This window comes from Lissotriton helveticus, chromosome 4_1 (genome assembly GCF_964261635.1).
Source record: "Lissotriton helveticus chromosome 4_1, aLisHel1.1, whole genome shotgun sequence".
Classification (NCBI taxonomy): Eukaryota; Metazoa; Chordata; class Amphibia; order Caudata; family Salamandridae; genus Lissotriton; species Lissotriton helveticus.
Genome location: NC_136063.1, coordinates 754,043,056 through 754,059,796, shown reverse-complemented (window position 1 = coordinate 754,059,796; position 16,741 = coordinate 754,043,056).

Genomic DNA, 16,741 nt, shown 5'->3' with positions numbered 1-16,741 from the left:
CAGCCGTTCGGGCTAAAAGTGAGGCCAACCGCCCTATGGAAATTAACATGGGAAAAACGTGTTTTGGGACCCCCCTTTTTTCTCGGCCCCCCCTTGACGAACCACCCCAAAATTTTAAGGGGCTGCTCAGAAACAAAATGTGCCATTTTCCTGAAAATTTCAGCCAATTCCGTCCACAAACGCCAAAGTTATTAGACATAGATCTTTCAAAAATCCCATAGAGAAAAAATCCTAACTATATATACCTACTGGCGACCGCCAGTAGGTAATATATATATATATATATATATTACTAGTTAGGATTTTTTCTCTATGGGATTTTTGAAAATTCTATGTCTAATAACTTTGGCGTTTGTGGACGGAATTGGCTGAAATTTTCAGGAAAATGGCACATTTTGTTTCTGAGCAGCCCTTGAAAATTTGGGGGGGGTTCGTCAAGGGGGGGCCGAGAAAAAAGGGGGGTCCCAAAACGTGTTTTTAACATTGAGTTTTCCATAGGGCGGTTGGCCTCACTTTTAGCCCGAACGGCTGAATGGATTTGCACGAAACTTGGCAAAATTGTAGGGACTGGTAGCCCGATGTGCCTTTTGTAGGTCTCAATATATGTGCTCCAGTGGATTTTGAGAAATTAACGTTTAAAAAAAGATATATATCTGTAACAGCGGACCAGGCAGCGTCCCAGGACGCGTACTTTTCGCGCAACGGAGCTTTGTGAAGCGAAGCTGATTGGTTCTCTGGCGTCTGTCAACATTCCTAAAAGTCCGTAGCGGCCGCCATCTTGTCTCTCGTTAGGATCGAGAGACAAGAGGAGGCCAAAGCGAAGGGGCAAATGACCATAAGGGGGAATAGTAGATCCTCGCTGACCCCCTAGGTTTGATGTGGAGGTTTTAAAAGGGCCCCGCGGGGCAAAAAAAAAAAATTATAATAATAATCGAACGGCTGAATGGATTTGCACGAAACTTGGCAAAATTGTAGGGACTGGTAGCCCGATGTGCCTTTGCTAGGTCTCAATATATGTGCTTCAGTGGATTTTGAGAAATTAACGTTCAAAAAAAGATATATATCTGTAACAGCGCACCGCTTCGCGTACTTTTCGCGTTACGCAGCTTTGCGAAGCGAAGCTGATTGGCTCTCCGGTGTCTGTAAACATTCCAAACAGTACGTAGCGGCCGCCATCTTGTCTCTCGGTAGGATCGAGAGACAAGAGGAGGCCAAAGCGAAGGGGCAAATGACCATAAGGGGGCATAGTAGATCCTCGCTGACCCCCTAGGTTTGATGTGGAGGTTTTAAAAGGGCCCCGCGGGGCAAAAAAAAAAAATAATAATAATAATCGAACGGCTGAATGGATTTGCACGAAACTTGGTAAAATATTAGGGACTGGTAGCCCGATGTGCCTTTGCTAGGTCTCAATATATGTGCTTCAGTGCATTTTGAGAAATTAACGTTCAAAAACAAGATATATATCTGTAACAGCGCTCCGCTTCGTGGAGATAAAATTATATCTGTATTACCTAGCTGTTGCTAACACCAGTTAGCGACGGCTAGTAGGAGATAGCGACCATCTTGGGCCCCACTTTGCATGTGAGTGATATTTATCACTAATGACATGCAAAGTGGGCATGCCAAGATGTTAGCGACTGGAAACAGTCGCTAACATCGCTATCTCCTATTATCAACTTTTGGAAATATTCGAGATAAGCGCGAATATCTCCAAAAAGTAACAGCTGCCCTGAGCAGTTCTTAGCCATGTTATCCAATGGGAGGTGGATAACATGGCTAAGAGCATTAGCTCGGTAATGCATGAATATCGCTGAGTTTTCAGCGATATTAATGCATTGCGGTCGTTTTTTATCGTATTTGCGATAAACCTTGATAATAGCAAGGTTTATCTGCGATAATTTCTGACGGTAAAAAAATCTTTGCAATGCATCGTTAGGGATAAATATCGCTTAACTTTGGTAATATGCCCCAACGTCTGTTAACGTTCGATTCGAAGGAAATCAGGAAGTGTTGAAAAACATTGTCTGCGCCATCTTGTCTTTTTCAAATGCCACACTTTTGTCGTGCACGGCAGCCATTTTAGATGCCTTGACCAGACCCACTCTGTGCACGCTGTCGATCCTTAGCATGGCTCCCCACCCTCGCAAGCATCTCACCCAGGCAGTGGTCACCCCCGCTCTCTGTCTTATGCATGGGTAATAAACCTCCCCCCATCTGCGCTGCTCTTCCCTGAGAATCACACCCTGTGCCCGCCCGACACCTCCCTTTCGCCCTATTCACTACCGCACCCTCTGACACTTCTTTTCCTCTGTGTCCGATTGTCCAGGCCGGTCCTAGGCTATCAGCTAGCCCTGCAGATGTAGTTTATGGCCACAGCTGTAAAGAATCACCCCTCTTCAAAGGAGTTATAGTAGATCAAGGCCCACACTCGATGAGATCCGTCACAGCAGAAGCGTTGCTATTATCTGAAAACCATCCTGTATTGTGATTGGGGAGGGGACCGAGCGTGAAGCGGAAGATTCCAGGGATGACTCTTTGTACATGAAAGTTTTTACAATTATGTGTCACATTAAAAATATATAGCACTCCGACAAAGTAGTAAGATTATAAAACTTTAATAATTTATAAATATATACAAGAAAACAAAAATAGTAATAACATATAAACATTTTTAGGGAAAAACAACGAAGTAGCGGTCGGCTGTGCGAATAGTCCCAACGCAGCACAACGTCCAGATTTCCGGCGTGGGGCGTCGCGGGGGGTGGGTCATCAGTAGCAAACTGTTGTGCGAATAGTTCCAAGGCAGCAGAACGCGCCGAAATCTAGATGACACGAAAGTGATGTCTAGTAAGTTGCCACCCAGCAAATAACGGCGTGGGGCGTCGCGGGGGGTGGGTCATCAGTAGCAAACTGTTGTGCGAATAGTTCCAAGGCAGCAGAACGATGGCACCAAGGTGGTGTCCAGTAAGTTGCCGCACTGGTTTTGGTATCCTACAATGCTGCTCCGAATAACGGCGTGGGGCGCCCCGGGGGAGGCGGCGTGAACGGGCCTCTCCAGGTGGAGTGTCATCTGTTGTAGTGGGGCGCCCCTTTACCGTTTCAGTTGCCATTCCGTCCGTTTTTAGTCCACTGTGTCAAAAGCCGCAATTCAGCTGAGTTGCGCCCACTCTTGCGGTGCAGCGATAGGCGGCTGTCACAGGACTCTCAAAATGGCGGCAGGCTCTTTCCTTTTTGGGCCTGGTCCACTGAAATGGCCCTGGGACACCTTGGAAATCGGACGCTTGTCTGCTAGGTCTTGGACCCCATTCTCGAAAGCGTCCCCTCCGCCTTGAGAATTCATCAAAAGTTTTGGGGGCCCCGACTCCTGCAGGCTTCTGGTGGGGAGCGGCTGCCATGATTGCTCGCGGAATGACCACGACGGAGCTACGAGATGGTGGTGCTCTCATGCTGACGCCAGTTTAGTCTGAAACATCCAGAAACAAGGTGGGGCTTTCATCGTTTGGGAAATAAAAAAAAGTTTTCATCCAATGAAAAGTGTTGTTTTTTGGTCATATGATCAAGCCTTCCATCATTAGGAAACCAAAAGTAAAATGAACCAATGAAAAGTTTTATAAACAAGTCACATGACCTGTTATGCGGCATAGGGTATAAAATGCGTAGAAAATACGTTGGCACGTGAGGCGGCGTCAGTAGCGGACCGATGTGCGAATAGGCCGAAGGCAATACAACGCGCCAAGATCCGGATGGCACCGAGGTGGTGTCCAGCAAGTTGCAGCACTGGTGTGGCCATCCTACAATGCTGAAAGTCGGCGTGGGGCGCCCCGTTGGCCTGTGAGTTTGCGTCAGTAGCGGACCGATGTGCGAATAGGCCGAAGGCAGCACAACGCGCCAAGATCCGCATGGCACCGAGGTGGTGTCTAGTAAGTTGCCGCACTGGTGTGGCCATCCAACAATGCTGAAAGTCGGCGTGGGGCGCCCCGTTGGCCTGTGAGATGGCGTCAGTAGCGGACCGATGTGCGAATAGGCCGAAGGCAGCACAACGCGCCAAGATCCGGATGGCACCGAGGTGGTGTCTAGTAAGTTGTCGCACTTCTGTGGCCATCCTACAATGTTGAAAGTCGGCGTGGGGCGCCCCGTTGGCCTGTGAGATGGCGTCAGTAGCGGACCGATGTGCGAATGGGGCCAAAGGCAGCGCAACAATATTTTCTGACTGACACCACAAGGCGCTGAGATGCCAAGATCCGGATGGCACCGAGGTGATGTCTAAGTTGCGGACTGATGTGCGAATGGGGCCAAAGGCAGCGTAACAATATTTTTTGTATGGAAGATACCACTAGGCGTTGAGATGCCAAGATTCGGATGGCACCGAGGTGATGTCTAGCAAGTTGCTGTACTGGTGTGGTCATCCTACAATGCTGAAACTCGGCGTGGGTCGCCCCATTAGCCTGTGAGATGGCGTCAGTAGCGGACCGATGTGCGAATAGGCCGAAGGCAGCACAACGCGCCAAGATCCGGATGTCACCGTGGTGGTTTCATAGTTGAGAGGCACTTCATCTGCAGTGGGGCGCCGAGATCCGGATGGCACCGAGGTGATGTCTAGCAAGTTGCTGTACTGGTGTGGTCATTCTACAATGCTGAAAGTCGGCGTGGGGCGCCCCATTAGCCTGTGAGATGGCGTCAGTAGCGGACTGATGTGCGAATGGGGCCAAAGGCAGCGCAACAATATTTTCTGAAGAGAAGACACCAAAAGGTGCTGAGATTCCAAGATCCGGATGGCACCGAGGTGGTGTCTAGCAAGCTATGCAGTTGAGTTGTGTGCGCACTTGCGGCGAATAGGTCGAAGGCAGCATAACAATGTTTTTTGAATAGAAGACACCACAAGGCGTTGAGATTCGGTTACCACCGAGGTGATGTCTAGCAAGTTGCCGCACTGGTGTGGCCATCCTACAATACTGCTCCGAATAACGGCGTGGGGTGCCCGAAGGGGGGGGGAGCCGGCGTGAATGGGCCTTCCTAGGTGGAGGCTCGTCTGCTGTAGTGGGGCGCCCCTTTACCGTTTCAGTTGCCATTCAGCTGAGTTTCGGCTGCTCTTGATGCTACAGCGACAGGCGGCTGCAAGAGGACTCTCAAAATGGCGGCCTGTTCTTTGGATTTGGGCCTGGTCCACTAAAATGGCCCTGGGACACCTTAGAACTCGGACGCTCGATTTTTTTTTCCTTTCCTGTACATGCAAAAAAAGGTAAATGCCCGGTACGTTAGACGCTTCATCTGCCACGATGAACTCTCCAGAGGAACCGAAAAAATATATAGTTGTGGTAACTATACCATGCATCGTCATATGGAGAGGTGGCACCAATTAATTATAGTGCTGCATAAAAGAGAGATTTGGAGGAGAACCCCTGACCTGCTAGTACATTCATCAAAGAAGTGGCACTGAGAGCTTCAGAGGCAAGGGAAACGGTCCCAAATATTTAGAAGAACTTTGGAAAGATTAAAATGACATGTTTAGATTGTGGCAAATTAATTTCATGTGGACAGATGAGTGTTACTCTAATAAATACAGCATATGAACATCATCATAGTCGATGGTTGGTAGAGACATTTTGACTATATCCTGGACCTGCCCGTCCTCGCCCAAAATGGCGCCGGAATAAATGGGACTCGTAACTCCTTGTTGTGTACTGGTTGCAGAACCTTGAAATCACGAGATACGTATGCAGTTTTGAAGCACATGGCGGGCGGGGACGAGAATTGATTGACTATTTCGACATCCCTATTGATATTAAGTTCTGATGTGTTATTGATTACTGTACTGTTGAAAGTTCGAATTAACGTCACCCATGGTACTTGCCCGCAAATGTATATCTAGATAATTTTATTGTAACTGGCCCTGTCGTATTTTAATTATAAAATGTACGTCCACCGATTCCGTAACTGTTAGACACCTTAGTTCTTGCAACCTAATGGCCCGCCCGTTACGTTCCTCTACAGTGTAAATGTCTATTCATCATATACGATTACAGTTTGCTCTGTGGCAGGCCCACGTGGTTATAGGCTCGTATTTGTATAATGACATTTTCACAATAAAGGTTTTTAAAAGAAAACATGGTAGTAGTATATACATTGGTAAAGTTTTTAATAATAGTGACTGTTTTAGAATCATTAAAAGGCAAGTGAAATAAAGCAGACCAATTACATGAAGGGTAAAAGGTATAATACGAAGGAACGCAGTAAAGATAAATGGTCAAGGGCTGTTGTGTTTTCTATTCCTGCAACATAAAGTGATCGATAAGAATCTCATATTCAGGCGTATCGGCGACTAAGACAGCAGGTCGACCCTCTTTTGCTCAACGGCTCCGTCATGGGACGAAGAAACGCTCTTTTTCTCGAAAAAAGAATATATTTTACTTGCAGGACAGTTGTAAAATTTCCGGGAAAGTACATTAGCCTGGAACATTATAACATATATTTAAGAAAAAATAATGTTCGGAAGTAATGAAAAGCGTAATTTTTAGGTCATATGACCAAGCCTTTCATCATTACAATAAGAAAAGTAAAATGAACCAATGAAAAGTTTTATTAACAAGTCACATGACTTGTTATGCTTACGTTACGCGCTGCGCGCCCCGGATGACTTCCGGATGCGCTAACGCGGCGCGTCATATGACGCATTACGCGACAACGCAGGTACAGAATATAGTCAAAATGTCTCCACCAACCAGCGGTCGGAACACAACCCCTTTCAGCAGGCTAAATAGTTCTGTTAAATGGCAACAGAAGGGACAGGCAACAAGAACCATCAGTCAAAGAGGGGAGGGCTAGTTCTTCTCTACCGGGTTACATTGGGGCGCTACCGGAACTGATCGAATTGGTAGTCTACAGTGTTTCTGGATGTTTCAGACTGAAGCTGGGGTTAGCATGAGAGCAGCACCATTTCGTAGCTCCGTCGTGGTCATTCCGCAACCACTCATGGCAGCCGTTCTTTATCGTTATTTTGGGCGGGGTGGGTGGCGGAGCCGAGCTGTTTTGCAGCCATCATTGTGTGGAGTTCAGTTCATCTCACTAGTTTTGTATTTGTCATGAGGGGTTGTTCCTAATGTTTCTATTTTAGCGAGGTCAAAAAGAGATCCCATTAGTGGCCTACTGATTTTGCTCGATTCCTTTTCTTTTTTTTTACACGATTTTTCGTTATCTGCAAAGACTAAACAGAGTATTGCGACTCTGTGTTTGTTTGTAAATAGAGAATGAACCAAAGAGAACTAATTTTAAAACAGTAAATACTTGGATAACAATCAATCAAATGGAGAGAGAAGCAGGCACGACGGATTACAACGGGGGCAAACGCCTGCGTTAACTACCTTTCACTATCTGCAAAGAGAGAGTACTCCTAATAGAAATGAGGGGGGGGGGCACCATTCAAAGCAGATCAGTGTGCATAAACACGAAAATGTTTTCACTTACCACGTACTTGACATTCGACAGCTTATGATATTTGCTATTAAAAAACCATTGAAATTCACTGAAAAAACCATAGGTTATAGACCATATATAGTTAGGAATTAGCATTTACAAAACCTTGAAAATTCACTGAAAAAACCATAGGTTATAGACCATATATAGTTAGGAATTAGCATTTAAAAAACCTTATTTTACTCACACAAAACCATTGAAATTCCATATATAGTTAGTTGCACTAACTATATATCGCGCACCCGCAATCCACTGCTGATCATGTCACATATTACATCATTCATGACATGGTCAGTGACATCACTGATGACATCACTGATGACATCTCAAATGACATCACTGATGACATCACTGATGACATCTCATTTGACATCATTCTTGTGCTAATACGATAAACCTCTTCAGACTCTAATATAACCTTAGATACACTCAGTGTATACAGACACTCACACACTGCCACTCATCCATGGAGTTACTCACACACCCAGTCAGTCATGCAAAGAAACAATCTCACCTCCATTTCTTCAACTATACAGTTAAACACACCTTACTTATTGAAACATATACTAACACATATTTACTCTCTTATACAATCCCTGATACAAGTTCACAATGATCGATACAACCACTCACTCATTCAGTGGCTCTCATGCACAGTTATTTATATATGCCAACTCTCACATGTACTGTGTTTTACATATGTACTTACTATGACATGTAGCATTGAGATATCCATTCACTCATCAATACACTCATGCACACAGTCAACTGCCCATGTAGCTGTTTCCACATGCAGTCTTGAACTCATACACCTAGTGAATAAACTGCTCACACATCTATGCATAGAGTCACACACCTTCCAGCCACCCCCACACAAACTCAATCTCCCATAGAAATACTTGGGCAACCAATTAATAACACATATAGCCTCTCGTATACCTAATGATCAACACATGCAGCAGTTTACATCACAACAGACATAATGATGCACAAATTAAGACAGTTTAGTCACTAACCCATGCATTCAGTGAGACACATTTAATCACTCACTCATACAGTCAGTCACGCACCTACTAAATCCTTCATCCAGACACTTATACATCCACTCATTCTTCAATATGTAAGACATATTTTAACTTTACAGAAACATACAGTCACTGGATGTTGTCATCAGTGATGTCATCAGTGATGTCATTTGAGATGTCATCAGTGATGTCATCAGTGATGTCACTGACCATGTCATGAATGATGTAATATGTGACATGATCAGCAGTGGATTGCGGGTGCGCGATATATAGTTAGTGCAACTAACTATATATGGAATTTCAATGGTTTTGTGTGAGTAAAATAAGGTTTTTTAAATGCTAATTTCTAACTATATATGGTCTATAACCTATGGTTTTTTCAGTGAATTTTCAAGGTTTTGTAAATGCTAATTCCTAACTATATATGGTCTATAACCTATGGTTTTTTCAGTGAATATATATATATATATATGTGTATATATATATATATATACATATATATATATATATATATATATATATATATATATATATATATATATATATATATATTCACTGAAAAAACCATAGGTTTCACACATGTTATAGTTAGCTGGATATTTCACACATACAAAACCATTGAAATGCCCCCGTTATCGTTAGTTTAGCTAACTATAACTCGCGTGCCCGCAATGCACTGATGATGATGTCACATATTACATCGCTGGTGACATGGCCAGTGACATCACTGATAACATCTCAAATGACATCACTGTTGACATCATCCAGTGAATGTGTCTCTTTCTGAAAAATAAATAGTTTTGTATACGTATATCTAAAGGTCGATGGAAGAATAAATAGGTAAATAAGTGTCTAAATGGATGTTTTTTTTCCTAAAATTGATTGTATAACTGACTTATTAAGCGTATCTTAGTGAATACATGTATTAACGAGTAATGTTAAAATAATTAAATATCTGTATCAGTGTCTCACTTTATGTATAAGTGTCTGCAAGGGTTGGGAAGTAGCTACATAAGTGTGTATATGGGTTATTAGTTTCTTTTTTGAGTATCAGTATGAGTGTCTGTATGGTTCGGTGGGGGATATTACTTAGCGCATAGATGCATGAATGAGTGACTCACTGTTTGTATGTGTTTTGAAGACAGCATATGTGCAGGACTGCATGGGTGGATGAGTGTGTGTATGGGTGTGTTAATGAGTGAATGACTGTCTGAATAGCATCTTTATGAGTAACTACATATGTTTTAAACTAGTATATGTGAGTATGGATGTATATAAGTGAGTATATGTGAGAGTGAGAGTTTAAAAGAGTTCCTGTATAAATAAGTATGTGTTTCTATAAGTGATTGTTTAAGAGAGTAAGTATGTGTACGTTTCTGTAGAAGTTAGTGTTGTGATGTGTGTGTATAGCTGTATATGCAAGTAAATGCATGTTTGATGTTCGGTGTGCAACGGGATGTATAGATGTATGAGTACATATGATGAGTGAGTACATGTATGAGTGACTATATAGAACTGTTGGTGAATGAGTGGATGTGTATGTAGATGTTGGAATTTTCTGAATAGGTTGTTGTAACTGGTATTGGTATCTCCATTTTTTTGAAAATGTTAGTTTCTATTTTTGAATGTGTGTATCAAAGGTAATATTAGGGTGAGAGGAGGTCTGCTACTCTTTCACAAGGATGATGTCATCAGTGATGTCATCAGTGATGTCATTTGAGATGTCATCAGTGATGTCATGAGTGATGTCACTGGCCATGTCATGAGCGATGTAATATGTGACGTCATCAGCAGTGCATTGCGGGCGCACGAGTTATAGTTAGATAAACTAACTATAACGAGGAAATTTCATGGTTTTGTATGAGTGAAATATCCAGCTAACTATCACATGTGTGAAATCTATGGTTTTTTTCAGTGAATTTGCAAGGTTTTTTAAATGCTAATTCCTAACTATAACGTGTGTAAAACGTATGGTTTTTCAGTGAATTTCAAAGGTTTTGTAAATGATGATTTTTAAATGCATTAATTTTTGTATTTCTTTCTTTTTATACTAATTTCCTACATTTTTCTTATAAATATTTTTATTTATTGTATTTTTTAAGTTATATTTCCTATTCTTTATGTAAAATAATAACAAAATTAAATTGAAAAATATATTTTTGATTAAGTTTATTTTTTTCAATATATTAAAATTAAATTCTATTGAAATCCTTTTTCATTGTTTTTTTGGGGGATAATTGTACCGTACGGTGTGACGTCATGTACGGCACCCTGTACTCGAAAGGCGTGAACGTTTTTAATTGTTTAAGTATTTAATGTACATACTAAGAGAAGAAATTATCTAGATAATTATGAAAATAGTTTTTTTACTTTTAATAAGCGTATATTACTTTTAAAAGCAATTACCCAAATCGCGGTGGGACGTCATACGTACTTGCATCGTAAGAGCACCGTAAGCACACCGTAAGCGTATGCAAAGCCATGTGCCGTTTTTGTCCCATGGTGCACCGCATTGTAAATATGGCGCATCCATGGTGGTGGTGTTACGGTGCACAATAACTGGCATATTCCTGGGGATATGCCAGTTATTGTATATGTGCCCATTAGTGTTTTAATGTAGTGAATGGATTACTACATACCGATGAATGAGTCACTACAAAACTAAAACAGCAGTGACAGAGTGTTTGGTGGAAGTGTAAAGATACAGACTGGGCAATTGAAAGTTTAAAAGCCAAGTTTACAGGTGCATAGAAAAGGGCATTTAATATTTATTAATCTTCCCAACGACCCAAGTGCCAGCACACCTTTCCGAAGATAGGTTTACGATTTACAAATGCTAGCATTTTTTAAATTAAGAAGTATAATAATAACAAATATTAATACTTTTTTTTCTTCTAATGATAACGATATTTTTTTATGTCTTCTTTTTAGATGTTTTTAATCATGAAAATGCAAAGAACACAGTTTACCGAGTAACACTTTTTAAACTCTCCAACGTATGTAGATAATAATACCTTATACGTGTTACGATCAAAATCAAAACCTTTACAGCTTCAAAGTTTGTAACTTTTCTGAACACGTGCAGAAGAAAAACAGTCAAAACATGAGCACGTGTAAACTGCAAAACATGACATCTAAATAGGCAGACCCACAGCTTCCTTCCGTAGACTACTAAACAACCAAAAACTATATAAACCACACCTACCTTGCAATTAGTTTCGTTTTTGTGAGTTATTTCTGAGTCCTCAATCTATGTTGCAGGTTCCGTTTTCTAGCATCGGATTCTCTTTTTGCGTCAACAAACATATTCCGGAGTTGTAAGTTGTTTCAATATGACATAGGCATAGTACTTAGTTATAATTCGCTGCTATTTGTCAATATTTAAACATTTATATCTAGAAAAAATTTTATTGCATGTTTTTTGCTTTTTCTCTGTAACATCAGCTGCTTGTTTTCAGGAAAAGATAGATTATAACAAACATTGCTCCTTTTCTGGCTCCTTTCACCTTACATATGGTGACTTTTTATATTCTAATATTGATATTGTACTTCGCTTGAGAGATGTTGGTGACCCGTCGACGCAAACCCTAAACATTTACAATCAACGTCAACATCTTCTAGTGGTTTATGTGTTTTTCCCTAGAAATCACAAACTGTTAATATGTATAGTATAACACTAACAGTCTTGGTGATCTTAGTGGATTTCACGATCTGTCGTCACAAAGAGTAACAATAAGTAAGCAACGTTACCGGCTTGCGCTTTTCAATCTATTTTCCCCTTGTGATCATGTGCTGTGAGAATATATACATATTATTATTCTCACCGTCATGATCTCAGAGGAGTTATTGACCCGTCACCACGAAGATCAAACTTTTTCACCTCACGCAGAAAAGAAGTTTAGTAAATAATTACCGCTCAAAAGTATTTCATTATGGATGTTCTGTTAAATACATAACTTTCTTTTCCTTTTCTTTTTACTGTAACAATGGTATCAATCGTAATATTATGATAGATTGTCCTATTGCTACAGAAGAGGAATGGGAGATTTTTCAGCGCCATCTATAATATATCTTTTAAATATTAAAAAGTACTTGATCAGATACAGCAGAACACAAAAATATAGCTATCATGCATACTTTGTTACTTTAAATATTTAATAAACCCTACATTTCTGAATGTTATTTTCTAATTTCTATTCTTATTTGCGGTTCCTATTCACCTTCTCCCTAAAGAATATATAGGACCTGTACTTTATATTATAAGAGTACCATCCTATATATTCTTTAGTGAGTATGTGATTTATTAGCAGAACAGTCTGCAACCACTAAACACTACGACAGCACGTTCTTGAATTGTACAGAATACAAATTTGAAAAATAATAATGCATGCATTTCTATGTAATATGAAATAATTGTATTTAACTGTTTTTTACTTGTTCTCTTGATCTGAGATAATGTAGTGCGGGAGTGTTTGTTGTAGCACTTCTATTCTACTATATTTAAAAGTAACTGATGCCCTCTTACATCATCAAGAATGTGGGGCAACACTTTTACAAACTGTAGCACAAAAAAGATGTATATGGCCCTGCTTAACTGATATTTTATGAAATTACAGTTTTAATTGTCACCCCTTTCATATATACAGCAACAGTTTCTGTAGAACGTTTATTTGTATTTGCTTAATAAAAACTGTTTCAAACCTAGACTGAATGTTTTGCTGTGCAACCACACCTCCTCATCAGGAAAGTAAACACCACATTATAAGTAAATAGTACACCTAAGAAGTATGTCACCCACAAACTGTCGTGTATTTCTATAGGTTCTGAATCGATCCCCCTATTCCTGACCCTATTCTGGTTAAACTAACTATCTAGTTAACTAACAGTCAGCCCATGAGGCAAGAAATCCCCCATGATTAAGATACCGTTATCTGACGCAGTCACACTACGGCACAGGAACGTGTTATCTGATTAGGTCATAACGCTTGAGATCTAATTAGACAAGCGACATTCCTCCAGCCCCTGATAAGGCATACGACGTTCTCATAACAAATCAAACCTATGACAACCTGGAAAATCCGTGCGGCCATTGTTTTGATTTCACAGAGAACTTTAGTAAAGAATGTGCTAACGAGCAAGTCGTATGACATCTTTATTGACGTACCTATGTCCATCCTTACGTCAATCCCGGCACCTTTAAGGTATAAATATTGCCGACCTTGCCCTATGCAAACACACGCGTGGTGACAAGACGGAGCAGCCATACTTGCCGAAGCCGAGAGCAGAAGCAGACCCCGCTGGCAGCAGCCCCGCCTTCCTGACGCGCTGAGAGACGCGCTGCTATCTCAAGCCGAGAGACCCAGCACCGGCGCTTCCGGGTAGCCCTCGCAGGCAGCCTGGAATATCGAGAGCAGAGAAAGAGATACCATTCCTCATTCATCCTAACTTCCAGGTACAGAACTGAATAACCCCTCACAGAGAATTCTTTAGTTATTCACTTGGCAAAAACAAACTTAACTTAAACTGTAACTTTCTATTCCCGCCCACGCATTAGACTTAGGTCAGGTACACGGGGTAGGCGTATTTAGAAACACCAGTTGAGTACGTTTAGTCAAATGTATATGTGTATGTAAATATATTTTAATCATTTTAAAACATCATATGGCTCAGAAACCATATCAATGTTTTTACAGTATTATTTTATACTATTGCTTTTAATGTATGCACTTTACTTAACTATAAGTATTGCAATAATATCGATCCATTTCTCTTGTACGAGAAAAGAGACTGATCAATAAATAACACCTTTTATTGAACACGCCCGTCTCTTCCTTTTCTCTACATTCTGATGAGACTAAGAATGCACGTACTGACTGAGTAAAATAATTGCCTTGTGCTCACACGACTCTCGAGATTGACTCTTGATTAGGGGAGAGCAAAGTTGTCATGTTCTATGGTTGTCAGAAACTAAATCCCTTCTTGTCTAATCAGGGGAGTTAATCCTTCCTTGAACATTCGAGAAAGTTTCTAGCGAACTCTGAGCTTAGCTGGCAAACCCAAAAATTAAGTCTAGTATCGACAGTAGTAGACCTAGTTAACGTCTGGTCTAGGCCTTTACTGCTGTAGGTACTATTCCAATGCGCAGAGCCTATTGGGAAAATAGGAGCTACACTACATGGCGCCCAACGTGTTTTGAAAGGGCGATAAAACTAACGTAAGACATTTAGAGTAACTCAGTCGTGCTTTCTCACTCAGACCCCTTTTCCCAAATACTCCAAAGACGTCTGGAGTGGGTGAAAGGTTATATCCTCCAAAACCTCGCAGGAGGGAACTCCTATGTATGGTTTTTGGTCAAGTCAACGTTGAAGGATAAAACAGTTCCAGAATATTGTGCATCTAATCTCTGTTTCCATAAAGAAACCTGATCTGCAAATAAACATAATACCATCCTGTCTGTAAAATGGGAGACAGTGATGAAGAAAGAGAAGCAATTAGATTAGCTACTGAAATAGCAGATGCTGATGCTACCATGCAAACAGCAGACCCGGATATAATACTCATCCAGGTCGCCAAAAGGAGATCTATAACCTTAAAACTTATAGAAAATGGACTGACACCTAGAGGTGGCACAGTCATATTCGTAATTGAGGCACACGAATATCGGCAGACAGAGGTATACTATACATGGATACATTTTCCAGCAGCAAATGCTGTAACAAAGTACTTCCACTATTACAAAGTAGAGGAACCTCCTGACATTTACACTCCTTTCGAGGAGGTGGAAGTACCACTCAAATTCCAAGAGCATTTGCTCTTATTTGATGGCGCCCTAATACATAACAATCATATTACAAGGCTCGGTCCTCTAGGAAGACCAGGAGCAACGTGGCCGGTCTTAGCCGGATACACACCACATCCAGACATCGAAAGAATGCCTGCAGCAGAGCTATTAATACAGCTAAAACAACTACTAAAAATTCATAGACAATTAGTTCAGTATGTAATGCGGACTTCAACAATTCAGCCAGCGATTAAACTTCCACAGCTGACCCCTCACCAGGGGAACACAAATAAAATTACACCACAGAACATCCAATCCTGCCTAGGTAAAGTTCCAGCTAAACGGGAACAGATACCATTCTGGTTGGCACAGAAAATCACCCAAATAGAGGCGGTGTTTCCTGACACCACCCCGCTGGAAAAACACAGGATTCTGACTATATGTCTCCCAATGGGAATCGCACCACACATTGAGGACTGTGACACTTGGGGTACAGTCTTTGCTTCCATCTACACAAAAACGCACGGTGTTCCATCCATTTCGGTAATACCAGATGTGCTAAAACAAATTCAAGATGAATACGGTCCAGAACCTGCTTTAACTCTTGGTATGAAATTACTAAAAGACTTCAAACAGGTTTCGGCTATATTACTAGCCAACATAAAAGGTGAAGCAGCAAACGTGGCGATCCGCCAGAGGTTAAAAGAGACAGATATAGCAGACCAACCAGCTGAAATAGCCAGAATCATAGAAAAATCCTATGAAGAACTAGGCAGAGATAGTCTAATTGGAATACCAGTAAAACCGCAACTGACTACAAGTCCAGAAAAAATATTTTTTAATAATAATAATTCACCAAAAAAGAACTGGGATGGAAACAAACAATCCAATCCTAAAGAAAAGAAATTCCAGTCCAGAGGAAGGTCTCCTAGGCGAAGAGAGAAATCTCCAAACCCGAGACAAAGGTCACCCCAGAGTGACCCCTCTGGGAATAGATATAACCTTAGAAATAGGGATAATATTAAAAAACCTGATAGATATCAAGACATTGATACACGTCCCTCTCAATCTTTTCAGAATTCCTCGCAGAAATCGGAAAGAAGAGGACGATCAGAAGAGCACGCCAAGTCCAAAGACAAGGAACCTGCTCAACTGAAAAAGAAATTACAATTTCCAAAAAAGAAGGTAGCCAGTATCAAGGTAGTTAACAATGCCGAGAATACTGAGGACACAACTGAAAAACGGAGAGTGGGCTCAGACAATGCTAGACAGCGCAGCAGAGGTGAGCATAGCTCGCAAAGTCCTTATGAATCATCTGGAGACAGTGGACACGAATGAATACCTTCAAGTGGAAACTGCAGATACCAGAGTTAGCAAGCCCCACAAGATATACGAGATAACATTACGTATAGAGGGAGATAAGACTAGGAAAATAAGGGGACTATTTTGTGATAACCTATCCAAG